The 12888-nt window shown below is 39.2% G+C and overlaps 1 long non-coding RNA gene across 1 annotated transcript; it reads left to right on the forward strand.

Moving 5' to 3' along the window:
• The first annotated feature begins 7577 nt into the window (after positions 1–7577).
• Positions 7578–12003, forward strand: LOC113983438. Its single transcript, XR_003539088.2, has 2 exons — positions 7578–7852; positions 11567–12003. It is a non-coding gene; the product is annotated as an uncharacterized LOC113983438 (long non-coding RNA).
• The last annotated feature ends 885 nt before the right edge of the window (positions 12004–12888 follow it).

A 12888-nucleotide genomic window follows, 5' to 3' on the forward strand; every position in this document is an offset into this window, starting at 1 on the left:
ACATCTAAATGATCAACACTTTTTAAGCACTTTTAATCAGGAATTTCTGACTAACAGAATTACCAGACAAAGGACCATGGGGGCTGCCGTGGGGATCTGCAACATCCCTCCCTTAGGCTAAGGATCCCTATTGACCTTCCGGAGTAGAACAGGTAGAGTGGAGAGACAGATCAGCTGCTATTTATCTAAGGCAAACCCCCAATATTTTCAACTGGGAAAGAGCTATTCCATGGCTGCTAATGTCCTCAATGTTTTCCTCCATCTTACTTTGGTGAGTAGCTTATTTTTCCTGCATTATTTTCTGTCTTGCCTCACATGCTCAAATTAACCCTTTGAAGTCCTGCAGTATATTAAACAGAAAAAAATTATATCCATTAGAAATATAGGCAGCCACAGTGCCCTTATATGAAGAGCCATCAGTGAAGGAACAAGAATAACAGATCTGAAAGTGTGACATGAAGATGTTTTTAGCATAAGAAACAGAATAATGGTTAATGTTCAATAGTAGTGACATCAGGCCTAACACTTGTTACACAAAAGATGAACCAAGTAACTCCCACCTGTGCTGCAGCAGAGAGAGAGTAAGAGCTAATCCTTACTGTTTGCCAAGCTCTTGCTGATTTTAACTGTCATCTAGACAGGATAAGTGTAACCTGCCAATTACCCTGTAACACCTTTAGGGTATCTTGGATACGGGCTTTGTTTAGGAGATTAGCTTTATCACCGCCTGCCATCACAGCACTGGCCAGACTGGAGCCTTTTTAAAGAGAGATCAGGACGGGTTCAGAGACCGAGGCGCACAGGCAGAGATTATATTGCCACCTCCGTTATAATTAGGGCTATAAAATCCGTTGCTGCACGCTGCAGAGCTCCCCGTAATGTTTTCTAATAATATGCACTTTGTTCTTGGGGGATTTGTCACCACAACCGGCTGCTCTGATTCTGCGAGCCTTTGCTGTGTATTTGAGAAAAGTAGTGATAATGCATCTGTCTGTCACCAGGGCAGCAGCGCTGCCAGAATTATGCTTTGGGTTGACACTGCCTCTAAAAATGGGAGCAATCCGTTCTTTCATCTCTTCCCAAACACAGCCTGATCCCCCACTTCTTGAACATGAAAGGTTTCCTGTTAAAGTAAACGTGGGTTTTGTGGAAGATCCTGCTTCCCTCAAACTTCTCTGGTTCAAAAGCATTGTCATGTAATATTCCATCACAGGAAAGGGAGAGAGGCTGTGCAACACAAGGAAACACTCAAACTCCATTAAAAAAAAAAAGAAAGAAAAAAAGAAAAAAAGGTATTTTTTCCTTCAGTCTTTTGCAACACAGATTTTTTTTTTGTTACTATTTATAGAAATAAGCCAACAAAATCAGTGTCATAGTTGGTTTTGATTACCTTTCTTTTATTTTGAAAACAGGCCTTTACTGTCTACAGAGGACTACATTAAAGAACCCTGTCTAAATGTCTGAGAGTGTTTTAAAATTAATCCTTTTATTCCCATAAGATGAACTTGTAATGCCCACAGGAACATAAAAGAGGAGAAGGGTCCACAGGGTAAGGTGTGAGCACAAACCCTGAAACAAGGTACTCCCATGTTTTGTTATATAAAGCCTTTAGGACACCACTGAGGCTGCGGAACCAGGAGCTAATTAATTTCAGCTGAAATTATTCCCTGCCCATTTGTGAAAGGAATTTAGATTTGTGGATTCTTTCAGCATAACTAAGATGTGCAGAAGCTGAATGTGTCCGTTTATGTGTCTATTCAGTCCCTCTGCACACAGTTTGTCACCAGCACCATGTGGTTCCTCTGTGAGAAATATCTCTAAAATTTTGGAGACGGCTAAATAAAGTGAAACAAAGAACTTTATGATCAGCGTGCTGGATGCATCAGACTTGTGGTCAGGTCTGAGCACACCCCGAATGGGAGGGGCGAGCTCTTTTAAGATCCTTTGATTTACATAACCACTCCCTCGCTCCTCCCATGCCAAGCTCCACTTCTTTTCTTCCTTAAAAGGTGATATCATCTTCTTCTTGCAGTCCAGTGGTTGTTTTAACCAACCTATCAGGTTGTTTCCCTGCCCTGGCTGCATGGTCCCCTGGCAGTGAGCCCTAACTGGTCTCACTGCCTTACATACATTTTCCGGCCCACCTTCACACCCTAACTGGAAGCAACAATAAGTAACTGTAAGCAGCCCACCAGTCCTCGACCACAAAATGGCTCCCCAACTCTTCAAACAAAATGGCTTCTAGGTATCTTGACACGAGGTACCCATGGAAACCCCTGCTTGTAATAAAACCGCCTTATTTATTTCCTGCACCTCCATTTTCTAAGTACATCAGAACCAAGTTAACACACACGTCTCTCCTCCAGTTTGTCTCTCTCCACTGACCCACAATTCCCTTTTTTTCCACTTGCACGGTGTCTGCCTTGGACTATTGAAGATTGTTCTTCCCCACAGGTTTTCTTGTGCTGCCTTTTACAGCAAAGCCAAATCACCATCATCAACGGGAATGTTGAAACATTTACACCTTTCTAAAGAGTTGTTCAGGGAAAAGGGGCCAAACAACTCTGAAATCTCTAACAAAGCTGGCCTTGACTCTCATGCCTCAATATCAGGACATATTTCCACCCCGAATCATTGCAGACACATCTCTGAAGCACAGTGCAGTGATCCAGGTTTGCAGAAGACACAAGAATTCCTTCTCTTCAATATGTATTGCGGTCTCAGAAATCAGAGTTCCCTGGTTTTTGCTAAGACTTGACCAAATCAGGCTGAATTTCTACAAACTGCACAAGGGCTGTGCTGGAAGAAAGTTGATAAAATTCCAAATACAGCTTTTCAGAGACAAGTCTGAAGTTCCCACATTAAATTTGTAACAACCAAGGTGTTGTTTTGGTTTTAATGCTGAAGTTGCTGTTTTGCAAAGTTAAACATGTTGTACTGAGCTCTGCATCCTACTGTTACTTAGAACTTTAAGGAGAACACCATGAATGAACTTGGTGAAAGAGTTTATTTCAAACACCTACAAAACATATTTTTGTCTTAGCAAGAATATGCTTCAACCATTTAAGCTCTAAGGAGTTCTTAGGGTGTCTGAGATTGTGCGCTGTTGCATATCTTTGCAATAAATAAGAAGAGGTGGGGGTTTTTTGGTTTTTGTTGTTGTTGTTGCTAATTTATTTTACTCTGAGGGAGAAAAAATATCTGAAACATGATTTTAGGAATTTTAGGAATTACTTTGTCTTACTTTCAGCACTAACTTTCAGCACAGTTAGTTGTAACAACTCATCGACACAGAATTTCAGAACCCAGGGGAGGAACCATTACAATACACCACAATAAAGTATTTAATGGTATTGTGCCATCTGCATCTCAAGGACTCAACTGCAAACTTTGCCAAAAATCTCATGATTTCAAAATAAGGGAATATTATTAGAGCTATGAGGTTTGGCTCTTGATCTCTTGTGGTGGAATTCATTTCAAATCAACATTACAGACATGTGACAGATTTCAATTATTAGTTTTGTACTAATCAAAAGAACAACTAACCAACGTTGTTTCTTCCATCTGCTGATACCTGGCAGTCTAACATGACAGTCTGTAGGTAATTCATGTTGGAATTTGACAATGTGAGAGATTTTAGAAATAATTTTTTGTGGTACTGCAGTGAACTGACAGAGCCATGCTGCCTCAGTGTATGACAAAAATTTTTTGTCATATAAAATTATTCTTAAGTGTTCTTGGGTTGGTGGTTGTTTTTTTTTTTTCATTTGGTTGGTTGATTTTGTTCTTGTTGCTGTTTTTGTCTTAAGGTTAAGACCTGGCAATTGTGTGCTAGAAATTGATATTCATCACACAGAGATCTCTAAAAAAAACACTAACAGGGAAGGAGATGTGCTAGTTCCAGTTAAATTTCTGAAAGGTAACATTTTTCATGACTGGTGGAACATTTTTTTATGAGATGGAAAAGGACACCCTCCTTTTCCTAAAGAAGACAAGAGATCCTCTTTTCTTTTCACGTTGTTAGCGGTGTAGCAGCCAGAAAACTTGCCTGACACAAGAGGCTGAGATTCTGACCCATGCTCTGGCTCAGGCAATGCAGCCGCTTCATCTGGGTTTCTGGTATATCATTTAAATATCTTGACTGTTTCCTTTCCACCAGGGAACTCCACTTTTCCAGTGAGTACTCTGGCTCTCACGATCATTTTGAGAAATCTTCATTTTGTTTCACTTGATTTTATCTCTACTGACAGTCAAAGCATATTTTCCAGGCAGCTGCTGTACAAGATCGGGTGCAACAGCAATAGGCCCTTCTCTGGAGAATTCCCAGTTTAAGATTGCAGGCGAAGCCACAAAATACTGTAGAGAAACAAAGTGAATGGGAAAAAGAATAAGTATAAAAAATTTTTTAATGAAAAAATAAGACATATACATGCAATTCTCTCTCTGTTTGTGGTGTCAGTTGTGTTGGATTGGGTGGTTTGAGTTAAAAGCTCCTTCAACCTTAGACTGACATTTGTATTCTCACAGGCCCTGGAGCACCAGCAACATCATCTCTTTTTTGGGGGTTCAAAATTCACTTCTCCTTGGAGCAGGAGGGTGCTGCAGTATTTTAATAATACTGATACTAATAATAAATATAATATAACATAACATAACATAACGTAACACAACATAACATAACATAATATAATAATATAAATTATTATATAAAGTATTATATAAGTAATGTTAATAACCATAATAATAATAGTTGTGGTAATAATAATAATAGTAGTAGCAGTAGTAGTAGTAGTAGTAGTAGTAATAATAATAATTCCTCTAAAGGAAATAAAGAGAAACTCAGAAAGCAAACGTATATTTAAGTATAGGAAGATAGAGCAAACAAGTTTTATATTTAAATGTACTCAAGAATCAGAATTTTTTCAAAGGTAGTTTTCTTTCAACTCTTTTGGTTCCAGTCAGCTAATAGGAAAGATTAATTCCTGCTATAAAATTCAATTATAAATTATGGATGGATATAATATGGAATTTTATTATGTGTCAACTTATTTTTTAATATAAGGAGTCAAATATTTTAGTGTTTTGTAAATTAGACTGGCTTTTACAAATCTGGTGTACTCATTGGCCAGAGCTGTAATGGTGTCTAATGTCCATTGAACAATAAGATTCTGTAGCTCTGTTAATTAAATAGACAATATTAGAGCACTGCAGCCATGGAGAAAAAGAATATTAATTCTCAAAATCCTTCTTTTCATGGTGGGAATAGGAGAGAGGAAAAAAAAAAGCAGAAGCAGATAAGAGTAGCCAAAGATACACTTTACAAAAATACTTTAAAAGATCTTGATCACTAAGCATTGACAAGTTGGTGATTAAAATGCAGCATTTCAACCACATGTATCCATACAACGAAAAAATGGCCCACTTACACATAGATTTTTTCTGTGTCAAAACCGCTTCTTCAACACAGACAAGGTTTAAATTCACTTTCATAGTCCTCAGAGTAACACAAGCATATTTTGTTTGAAAAAAAAAAAAAAAAAAAAAAAAAAAAAATGGCCTTTGAGCCTGAAGAAAAGTCAGATTCTATCAGCTGGGCAGAGAAGACTTGTGCTTGAATAACAAATGTTATTTGTTGACTCACATATCATTCCTGTTTCTGGCAACTAAAGTCCTTGGAGATAAAAGGAGTGCCCCAACCCACCAGTCCTTTGTTTTATTCATTCTGTTTATCTGATCAGATCTGATGATACAGAACTGGGGCAGGAGCTGATCCACCTGGAGGCTGTGTTGTCATTCAGAGGGACTTGGACAGGCTGACAAGTTGGGTGGAGAAAAACCTAATGAGGTTCAACGAGGGCAAGTGCAGGTCCTGCACCTGGGGAGGGATGAGCCCAAGGACCAGCACAGGTTGAGGATGACCTACTACAAAGCAGCTCTGTGGAGAAAGACCTGGTGGATGACAAATTGGCCATGAGCTGGCACTGCCCTGGAGGCCAGGAGGGACAATGGGATCCTGAGGTTCATCAGGTAAAGCATGTCCAGCAGGTCAGGTAGGCGATCCTGCCCCTCTGGCCTGCCCAGGTGAGCCCACATCTAGAGTGTTGTGTCCAATTCTGGGCTCCACAGTTCAAGAAAGACCAGGAGACACTGGAGAGGGTCCAGCAGAGGCCACAGAGATGATGAGGGGTCTGGAGCATCTCTCTGATGAGCAGGGAGTGTGAGAGCTGGTTAGTCTGGAGAGGAGAAGACTGAGAGGGGATCCCATCAATCCACACCAATATCCCCAAGGGATGTCAAAGGACAGTGCCAGACTCTGTTCAGTGATGCCCAGGCACAGGATGAGGAACAATGGCCATAAACTCAAACACAACAAGTTCCCCCACAACATGAGGCAGAACATGTTTCCATGGAAGTGGCAGAGCCTGGAACAGCTGCCCGGGGAGGGTGTTGAGTATCCCTGTCTGGAGACATTCCAGACCCACCTGGAGACATCTCTCTGTCACTCGCTCCAGGGGACCCTGCCTGGGGGTCCCCAACCAGGGGGTTGGACTGGATGATCTCCAGAGGTCCCTTCCAACCCCAAGCATCCATGATTTTGATCTACAGAAGCTGTTATTTTGTTATGAGGTTGAAAAATGCACCCTTTACACCGAGGTGCAATGACATATATGCTCATTAGAGAGAGTAAAAACTACACTCGTACCTGATCCACATCAGACTCCCAAAGCTGAACTGTACAAGGGAAATTTGCTGCATCTCTCTAGTTCACAGTATTTGTTAATATTTTTATATTTGTCATGTATAAATGATGTTCTGAATAATAAACTCCTTTCAGTTTTTGGAAGAAAAAGATCACGTGGTTTAGCCTATTTGTTTTGGATTACAAACACAGAATTTGTTTGTTAAGTTTCAGAAAATCTGGAGTTGAATGGCACCAAATCGTGCCCAGAAGTCACCCAAAGTTTTACTCTTATTCCTCCAAAATTCCTCAGTCCTTTTGTAGTTTGGTTTGTTTGTTCGTTTGCTCTGTGTGTGTTGATTTGGTTGGTTTGGGGTTTTGCTTTGGGGTTTTTTTGGTGGTTTTTTTTGTACTGTTGTTTGTTTCAACAAGATGCTGAAACATATTCCTTTAACACATGTTTCTTACTCCATTTTCTTGTTGGGTATGAGACTTCTGGAAGACCATGCTCCCACAGTAACTCCAGGATTTTTCTCTCCAACAATTTAAAATAACTTCTGCAGTCTGATGTGAGTGAACGGCAGGACTACGAGAGCTGGAAAGAACTACGAGAGCTGGAAAGAACAGCTTTAGAAACAGACCCATTACAGCGGCAGCTCCCAGGGACCAAGCAAAGCAGAAAAAACAACTCCTTGCGTTTTTACTGTACTGGTTTTTCCCTGAGTTATGTACTTCCCCTGGTCCATGTGGCTCCCCCCACTCAGAACCATGCGGTCTCCCCCCCCCCCCCCCGATCGTGGATTTTGTTGCGCCGCCTCTCCCCAGATCCTTGTCGGTTACTGGAACACGATCATCCCGTATCTCCCATTGGTCAGTGGGCTCTCAAGCCACTCCCCTCCCCCCGTACCTCGACCCAATCACAGCCCTCCTTCCCGCCCTCCCCCCGAACCCATATAAACCGCGCGAGTTTAAGATTGAAGGTCTTTCTGCCACGGAACACATCAGGGAAGCTTGGTCTTTTTCTCCCCCTGCCAAAGGGGGCAGCGCGGCCGAGCTCCACTCTGGGGAAACCAGCAGAGAGTTCGCACACAGATCCGTTAATTGGCTCCCCAACGTCAGATTGAGACCTGATGACTGTCCTAAAACACTGGGAAGATCAGCTGCCAACTAAAGGTATTTTTTTTCTCCACAGGCAGAAATACATACACATAATTTAGGCAGCAATTTCTCACACTGGTGGGAGGATGCAGAATAATCAGAGTACAGGGTAAGGAGGTCTTTCTCCATGAAAAAGAAAAAAAGAAAAAATAAATAAAAATAAAAATGTAGATGTTATCATGGGAAGCAGGAGAAAAATCATAGGCTCCTTTTAATTGAAGGGCCACAGAAAGCAACTACAAATATCATCAAAGACCAAAGAAATTAAAAGGGGGAGGAAATTTAAAGGAGACTGAAATACTGTGATATGGAGAGAAATAATAAATTATTGGAAGGGAGTGACATGATGGTCCTGCAGTCTGGCTTTGTAGCAGACAACAGAGATCATCATGAATGGAGTATCATGCAGACATTGCAGTTGATTTTCACAAATCAAACAAAAAGACCCCACAACACTTGCAGAAAACTAAGCATAATTAGTCCTTTTGTTTACAAAATAATTCTTTTTTTTTAATTGTTTTTTAATGCAGATGCTTTTGAAAAGGAAATGTAATACATTTGGTAAATAGAGTTACTGGTTGTAGAAAAAGTAAAATGAACCTTTCTCTCTGTTTTTATCTACAGTGACAAAAGCGGACATGGACAAATGTTAACATTAACACTTTGATGACTTGCAAGAAGTAAACATTTAGCCAACAATTTTAAAGACTAAACTACTACACATAATGTTGCTGATATAATCTCTAACAAAAATAATAGATACCATTGTAACAATATAGATGACCAGCATTTATTGGATTCCATAGTTAATGTTCTGGTTGAACTTCAGGTGTTTTATACATCCAGTTTGCAGCCTGTTTTTTGGGTTTATTACCTCTCGTTTCCATCAACTTAAAAAAGTTACCCATTGAGCTCACTCTGTTAAGACAATATTTCCTCTTTATATGATTCTGTTTCATAGAATCATTGATCCTGGAATACTTTGGATTGTAATGGACGTTAAAGATCATCCAGTCCCACCCTCTGCCAAGGGTAGGGACACCTGCCACTAGACCAGGTTGCTCCAAGCAAAAACCAGTCTTTTAAAACATGCAGTATGATATACAATGGCAATAAAAAAGCAATTTCCTCCCATCTTTGATACCTTTGATAATTTGATAGTCTCCTCAATTAAAAAATTGAAAAACACATTTGGGTTTTTTCGCCTAAACTGTAAGGGCATTTACAACATCTTTCATCCTTTTTTTTTCCAAGCACTGAACCTTAAAAATGCTGTTTCATTTGATTGCAAGAAAGAGACACCTGTTATTACAAATAATCAAGCAAGCCAAAACTCAAAATAAGAGATGGATATTCCAGTAAAAAAAGGTCAAAATACTTCCTTGAAATTTAAGCACAGGCAATTAATTTTCATTCAACACCATGGAAGTTAGCTGGAATAATGAAGAGCAAAAACCTGATTTTACTTAAGTAATTTTTAAAGGCAGAAAGCTAATAAATGTGTTGAATAGAGGATATGTGTTTACCAACACCTGTAATTTGCCAGCCTTTTATCTCTGTTGTTCTTTGAAAGGCTGATTGATTGATTGATTGATTGATAATTGTCTGATAACCTCCCTTAACATGCCTGTATCTTGTAATCTCTTAATCCACACACAAATGATCCTAACACATATGTGTGCAGAGCACTCAGTCAAATTAAAACCAAATGCAAACAATGTGGAAAATCATAGCCTGTTTTCACTGGACAAAGTTGAGGATGTTTCTGGCAGACATACAATACATAAATAAAAGCAAAAGACATTCTTCCACGTTGGCTATAAACCCACACAGCATAATGAAATCTTATCTCTTATTTTTTTAAAATCTGTTTTATCCTTGTAAAACAATGCTCATTGGTTCATATTTATTCTCCTTTATTTTGTGTGGTGAATATCTTCCCTTTTTCCATGAAAGGATTATATACAGGAAATAAGTTTATAGTATAACAAGATTAAGAAAAATTGTTAAAAAACCTGAATTATTCTGAAGAAGGAAGGGCATTTTGTGATACACTGAGCTTTCAACATCAAATATATGCTTCCTACAACTTTAACTTGATATATTCAGTTCTACTGCATTCCAATACATCATGAACTCCCAGTCTCTACACAAGAATTGTTTGTCCTTTTGTACACTCTGCCTTTAACAATAATTGTAGAAAGAGCACACTGCACACTGAAAGAAATGTTAGCTAGACAGAAAAAAGGGGGGAACCTGTATAGCCCACAAGAGCGTCTGTGGAAAGCCACATATGTTATCAATTTTTTAAATTGTAACAGTGCTGAAAGAAGTAAGTGTGAAAGGCAACATAGACCTCAGGCGTCAGCCTCTCCCAAACCACCAGTCATGGTTAAAGATTTGATTTCAGGACAGTGGATGGGACCCCTAGATCTTGTGACTTGGGGGAGAAGCTATGCCTGGGTGGCTACAGGAAAAGAACTGAAGTGGATTCCTTCCAGGTGTGTAAAACCCTATTTAGGTACACAATCACAGCAACAAGAACCAGAGTAATGCAGAAGTTATAAAAGAGTTATGTTTATGTTTCAGGTTTACATTAAGGGACAACCAATGTGGTGAAAAGCAGTCTGCAAAGTATCTGTGCATGTGTGAGTGTGAGTGAAAGACGGCCGCTGGTGAATGAGAAGAGTGAATGAATAAGAGAGTTGTTTGAACTGGACAAATATTAAGACACAAAACATCTCACAAAATAACATTACCTCTACCACAAGGTCACTTTAAGAGAATTTAGTTTTGCTAAGCTTAGCCTGTTTCTTAAATAAAGTTGAACTCCCCAGTTATTTAAAAACCCTCAGATTAATAAAGGTTATAAGTTTATACATGGTTGGGCTAAGGCCCCTAGGTTAATAAAGTTATTTCTCGATGTTGCGCTACCCTTTAGGAATATAAGAATGTTTTAAAAGGTTTACAATAGAAGTATAAGAGGCCAAAGCAAGCGATGTGCTGGGTCATTGCGAGCTTTGGTGGTTTACAATGTACTGTTCTGATTATTTGCGCTGTTGTTTTTGCACTGTTTTTGTGACCTCCTTAAATAATTAAGAGGTAGGTGATGTAGAGAGCGTGTCTAAGGTACGGGGAAATGTACCAGGGCGAGAGTGTCTGAGGGAGCATGCGCCGATATAGACAACCCTATTGGTCAAGGAAGGCGCGTGGTTTTAAGGGATAAAAGCAGCACCAAATTTGAAATAAACCTCTTTGTTTTACCACCTCATGGAGAGCTTATATACTCTTTATTACATAAAGACACATGCCACCCTACAGTCTCCCAGTTGTATCATTTAACAAAACTGTCTCTTAAATTGAAATCTTTTAGATGGTGGTAATAAGTTAATGCCATATATTTTTTAGGGTACCTAACTAGCTGTTTGTTGGGTATTTGGGATTGGGCTTTTTGGTTTTAAACGCAGAATTCTCTCCTTATAGACATTTTACAGTAGTTGGGGGCTGGGAACTTAGCTTTGTATCCCAGACTTTCCCTGTTACATTTCCAGAGCCACATCCTACAATTTCCTCTGTTATTAACTTGATTACAGACGTACCCTCAAGGACAATCTTAAATAATTCTTGGTTCTCTTCCAGTTCACTCTTTTTTTGTTTTAGTCTTGAAATACACTGTAATATCTTTCTAGAGCTACTTCTCAGCTGATTCACTTGCTTTGCTTTTACCAGGTCCCCAGACTGGAAGTGTTTGAGCTGTGTTAAAAACGGAGTGACTGTGACTCTCCCTCTCCCTTCTGCCTGCCCTGGTACTCCAAGAACTTCTTCCACAAAGCTCCTTAACGGGCTGCTCCTTCCAAATTCCTGGCAAACTGTCATGATTGGATACATGGGTGAAAAGTGTAGTAATGCTGCATCATCATCTGACCCCTCAGGAGGTCTGGAAATGCTGCAATTCGAAGTAGGAAGACATCCCACATCCGAACAGAGGCAAACACTCATGCTCCTGATGCACTGATAGTTCAGTCCAAGGTGACATATCCCACAGGATATTCTGTGCAGAATTACACCATAGTTGTCAAAAGCATCAGTGTGCTGCACCATGCTCCCAAATCACCCTGCTCTGGGCAAAAGGGTAAAATAAATGGATCCTCTATGTGGCTATTCTATTTTCTTTTTTTTTTTTTTTTTAGTAAATGGGAATAATATTGATTCCTGACAAGGCAAAGATCTTTGCAGTGTAACAGTGTAGCAGAGACTCTCAGAAGTGACATTAAATGAAACACAAAAGTACCTTCTCATGGATACTTATTGTAAAAATATTAGGAGGACTGGAACAAGGCAGAAAGAGGAGAAACCTTGTAAATATTGTCAAATACTGAACTGAAAGAAGCATCTGGCAAGACACATTAAAAGGACATATATTTTTATTTAGTGCAAAATTAAGTGGTATTAATGCTCAGTTGGTTGTTTCTTTGAAATACCCTTAACTTGTTAGGTTTAATTTAGGATGAAACTCAAAATTTTTTGCTATTTCTAGCACATGGATGCTACTCATCAGAATGATATTTTGAAATATGAAGGAAGCTTATTGCAGAAAATTTGGCTGTAACCTTTGAGAGACCTTTCCTTTCACAGAAGAAAATGGTGACAGATTCATGCATTAGTATCAACATCGTTCTCCCTGTCTAGCTGTCTTATATGTTTAATCAATGTATTTTCAGTGAATGATTTCTAAGGTTCTTTGCTATGTCCTGTCAAATAGTACAGAGAGAATGCTAAACACAGTTTAAGAAATATGTAAACAAATACTTAAGGGGTTTGTGCTTTGTTTATTGAACAAAACGCAGAAGAGAATGTAAAAAATCTTCATTAGCTAAGTTCTGTCTATAATAAATAGTGAAGTATAAAATTTACCAAATTTTCTATTACCTTTAACAAGGAAACCGGAATCATTAAAGTTTTTACGTAAAGAAGTGATTTAAAACGTAAGTTTCTCTGGGGTTTTGTTTGTTTGTTTGGGGTGGCTTCATGTTGGTTTTGTTGGGTTGTTT

The sequence above is a fragment of the Pipra filicauda genome, unplaced genomic scaffold (genome assembly GCF_003945595.2).
Source record: "Pipra filicauda isolate LSUMZ 115617 unplaced genomic scaffold, ASM394559v2 scaffold168_size1973030_pilon, whole genome shotgun sequence".
Taxonomy (NCBI): Eukaryota; Metazoa; Chordata; class Aves; order Passeriformes; family Pipridae; genus Pipra; species Pipra filicauda.